The following is a 5,226-nucleotide window of genomic DNA, read 5'->3' as shown; positions in this document are numbered from 1 at the left end:
CAGAGAAAGGTGTCTCCCCTGTGTACAACTACAATCTCATCTGTACTTCTTCTCCCTGTGTACAACTAACATCTTCCTCTGTACTCTTCTCCCCTGTTGTACAACTCCTTTCCTGTACTCTTCTCTGTGTACACTACCTTCTCTCTGTAACTTCTTTCTACCCTTGTCCCACTACATCTCCTTGTACTTCTTCTCCCCTTGACAACAACAAAGATTCTCTCTCTTTTTGATCCATTTCTATAAAAACCTGTCTGAAAATGAGCTGATCCGATTTCGGCCACTTTATGATGTCATAACGATGTTTTGTCTTGTGTAACCATTAGCCAATCAGCAACCAAGGTAACCCCCCCCCCCACCACCTTATCTCCTGAATCTCCTCCTAGAGCACCATTGTGTTCTTTTTAACCAAATGTCTCTCAGAGGGGCGTGGGGAGGGGCTCCTTATTTTCATCTAAAGTAACAGACAGAGAATCAGCACTTTGGAAACAGGGCTGAAACAGAGGGGATTATGGGTAATGCTGCAATGATCTGTTTGGTGTTTCAGCCAATCAGAGACAGGCTCTGTATATATCTGAGACCTGTGATTTATTGATGAAAAACAGTACAATAGGAGACCTTTAAAGCTACGCATGTGTTCACTCTGTCTCCTAAAGCTTACACAACCCTGCATTACTCTCTTTTGGTTGGCTTCCAGCACATGAACCACACATCCATGCTCTGTTTTCATTTAAATGCAATTTGACTTCTATTGAGATATTTACATTTTGGAATGTTTATTTCTCGTCTTTTCATTTTTATTGTGCCAAATGTGCAAACTTGGGATCAATAAAGTACTTCTTATCTTATCTTGTCTTATTTCTGATCTACCCACATCCTTGTTTGTTTTGGAACCAATGTCTTCTTCCTTGTCAAATTCCCTGAGCAGTTTGTCACGTAGGAACAAACGAAAATATCTTGATAATTGGGCATTGTGATGAAAATGTTATGTGGGACGGTGTGTCATGCATCGAATCCATTCAGACATCTATTTGTTTTTCGTGGCTGACATTTAGGAGAACATGTACGATGCAGATGTGTGTGATCAGCAAGTGCAGTGAAGTGATCACCGCTGGTAGACAGAGGGAAAACACTAGTGTTACAAGTAGGCTGATTAAACAAACCCTTTTGCATTAGCCCATTAGCAGCGCACAGTAGCAGACCAAAAGCATGCAGCAAAACAGTCCAGAAATCGTCCGACAAAATGTTTGCTTTTGAATGTATGGTTTTAAAAATAACTCTATATAATCTACTCTATATATGTGCACAGTAATGCTGATTTGCAACCTGGTCCTAGATATTGTCCCTAAAATCCAATTCCATTCACAATTCTTGAGTTGCTATTTGAATTGAAAGCAATGGTAAAGGAAAACGGTAAAGGAAGTGTTGGCCCTAATTTCCCTTATTGTTAGAACCAGATAGACCCTAACCCCAAAATACTTGTTGCCCCCAGAGCAGGGGTGTCAAACTCAATTTCATCGCGGGCCACATTCACATAAAGGTTGCACTCAAAGGGCCGGTTGTAAGTACAGTATATAAATATATAATATATATATAAAATAATGTATTATATTACATTATTGCCTCTGAATTGGATTATTATTGGATAGGATAATAACTTAATTATTACGTCTGAGAGTGGAAGTCCAGGGCAAATAATTGCAAGTCTCTTCCGTGCGCATGTCACAAAACCAGATGCATTGTGGGACATGTAGTTTATGGGCAACCTGCTTCTGTAAAGTGGCATGTAACCGTATAATAAACGTATCATATTCTTTGCAAGCTCTTGCAGGTCCACATAAAATGAAGTTGGGGGCCGGATTTGGCCCCCCCGGGCCTTGAGTTTGAGACCCCTGCCCCAGAGGCTAAATTTTTGTCAGACCAATATCTGATTGTGCTAACGGCTATTTATCCAATACTGTATGGTTATACAGTATTCCTGAAACGACTAGCGGCTAATAGCTAATCGTTAGCAACAACCAGGTGTTGCATGCCTGCACTTCAGTTTCTGCTATTATAAAGAAGAGAAGTCAACACATACATATAGATTGTTGGTTCATGAAGTCTATCTCTTCTGGTAAAAATAGCCTATTATTCTTCTTTTGGAACTTGTGTTAAAGTTATCAATATGGAGGAACATTTGTTAGCGTTGCACAAATGAACACAATACACCAAGTCTGTGTGAATGTATGCTCCGACTATCATTTGGTCCAAGTGAAGTCTAACTCATGAATATTGTTTCCTGTTTTCCAAAAAAAACTGTTAGAGCAGACTTCCAGGCCTTATGGGATACTTTTTTGAATAGTTCTATCTTGCATTTTAAAAATCCTTTGTGCACATGTAGCTCCAAGCCATCACTGCAACAGGCAATAACACTCCTGGAGAGCTAAGTGCAGCATCACTCTCAGAGACCCAGACTCTCTGCTCAATAACTTTTCATTGCCTACCTTTTTGTTGCCGAGTGTAAGGAGATTTCATTCGACTAAAAGCCCATGAAAATGTTCTTCTACCTTTTACCATTTCCATTTCCCTAACTCATTTCCGCCAGACGATTCCAAATAATGACAGCAACTGTTTAAAGGCTCCCTGCAGAAAGATGTTTGTCTTTTGTCACGTCTGACATTATTTTGCCTTACCCACTGTGAAAATGTGATTACAGTGATACCTTTTTATCTTACATCTTCATTTCCTGCGTGCTCCCTCCATGACGCACTTTCAAACTTGTAATTAGGCCGCCAGCGTGGAGCTGTCACTTACACTTCTTTTGTCCTAAAACTCTTTTTCATAAACTTCAAATCTTTTTTTATTCTTTTTGAAGTCAAAGATAACATTCCCCATGATATCTAGTTTATTCTCATAGGATTCTTTATTCCTGTCTACAGCTATTTTCAGCTTTTATCAAAAACCAACGTGATAAAGATAGCGGGAAGAAATACTGACGGGGGGGAAAGGGTGACAGTGCTGAACCTGAAGCATCTGCTGATCTTTTTTTTGTTTTATTTTACCACAGAGAGTTTGCTGAGCACACATATTCTCCCACAGTAAACACCCTCCTGTGTACCTTTCTACAGTTGCTTACAGTTATAATCTCAAAGCAGTGAAGATTGGAAAGAAAGCCAAGAGTCAATATTCATGTTTCCATCTGGCATAAAGGTTAAGACTTGCCTTCCTTTTTAGAAAATATATTCTTCTCTTCACTCCAAGGTGCCGTCAGTCCCATCCCAAAGTCCTATTTTCCACCCCTTGGTTCACCATTGTAACCTTTAAGCTACTGCCATCTCGAATGTCATACTGTGAAAAAAAAATTGCTTCTGATCTCAAACATAAAGTCAACTTGAAAGTGTTTCATTCTGACATTTCCCCGATCCTTGAGGCGATCTTTTTGCTGTATCGCCTCCATGCGTGAAAAAGTCCAAGCAGCTTCACGTCTTCTGGTGATCAATCTGTCACCGAGTTACTGAAGGAAAATACAACTTTCACTTCTGCTTGCTCTTTTGTTTCAGCAAAGTGTTAGCCAGAGGAAACTGGAGCAAAGGTCTACAACCTGTCATACTTCATTTACAGCTCTTTAGGGTCCGGACGCAACACACTTACACCAGCTTTAGATCTTGCAATGTGTCCACACTTGCCAGCAAAGCCAAATTCATGATTTAGGTTTCTCAGAGCTTTCTTACTTTGGTTTTCTTCTTTACCGAGTCAATCACCATGGGCCAAGGCATCACACATGTTCTTCAATTGTATTCTGAGCACAGATAAGTGGTATGAAGGAAGCCAAATAAGTTAGTTTTGGTTAACAATAAAGACTAGGGATGTCCCGATCACCTTTTTTTGCTCCCGATCCGATTCCGATCATTTGATTTTGACAATTTGCCGATTCCGATTTTTCCCGATCCGATCTTTATGCAATGCATTAAGAGAAAAAAAGCATTCAAGTTGTCCCTTAAGGTTATTTTTTTTATTTAAATTGGATATTCTATCCAACATGGATATAGCTTCTTTCTTTCACAGCAGCATTGGATCAGTTCAGTTGTGCAGCATTGGATCAAAACAAAATAAAGCTTATCAGTACTCGTTAGCTTACTGCTACAATTAGACACTGCGCCCTGCCCAGTCTGTTGCCAGATTTGAGAGAAATAAGCAACCAGGTCTATGAAAACAAGCCCCAAAGAAGCAACACATACATGATGTTCTGTAATTTGAAACCAAAACTAAGGCCTCAGGATGACTTTAAGACTTGAACATGGTCATTTTTGTTTTGTAACATTGAATACAACATTTAAAAAAAAGTATTTATAAAAAAATAAATAAAAAAATCCCGATCCCCGATTTTTTTCTCCAGATTCCGATCTTTTGAAAATCACGTGATCGGCTCCGATCCCCGATCACGTGATCGGATCGGGACATCTCTAATACAGACTATTGGCTAGTTGTTCTCCATAGACTTGTCACACGTCCGTTTTCTACCTGTTGATAGGGTCACTTGTGTCATAGGAATTAATTTGCCTTGAATGACTCTAAACTGGTTTTCTAACGAGGTCTTTGAATCAACTCCGCTTTCTTTGAGTGCTGTCTAGAAACATGGTTTTTACAGCTGCATCTATATCTGGCAATGTCAGCTTCACTTTAGGGTCCAAAGGGACTCCGATGAAGAAAACTGGAGCAAAGGTCTACACACTGTCAAAGCTCCTTTGCAGCTCTTTAGGGTCTTAAGACAACGAGCACTGTAAATCTTACAATGTGTCTAACACCGTTTTATCCAGCTAACACTTGTCAACGGACCAAACTGACTTGATTCGACCCGTTTAGGTTTCTCAGAGTTGTCATGTCCAGCTTTTCGTCATTGACAAGCCAAACACCATGGGCCAAGGCATCAGAGATGATCTTGAATTGTATTCTGAGCCCATGACAGACTATCAAAGATAATTGGCATAAAGGTAGCTACAGGAGTGTGTTTTGACTTTTTCTCCCTGGTGATAGGGCTACCTATTGATAGGAATCAATTACTCTAAACCAGCTTCCAACCAGGTCTACGACTCAACTCCAATTTTAAACACTAGGGCTATGTCGAGACGTGTAACTGCATCTATTGCTAGTAAAGTTCGATGGACTTAAAGGTGGGGTAGGTAATTTTGGAGAAACCAGCTCGAGTGCGCTAGAATTTGAAAATACACAGCCGGAAAAAAATCTGCC

This window comes from Notothenia coriiceps, unplaced genomic scaffold, assembly GCF_000735185.1.
Source record: "Notothenia coriiceps isolate Sejong01 unplaced genomic scaffold, NC01 NC01_scaffold00011854, whole genome shotgun sequence".
Classification (NCBI taxonomy): Eukaryota; Metazoa; Chordata; class Actinopteri; order Perciformes; family Nototheniidae; genus Notothenia; species Notothenia coriiceps.
Note: the sequence above shows the minus strand (reverse complement) of the source record.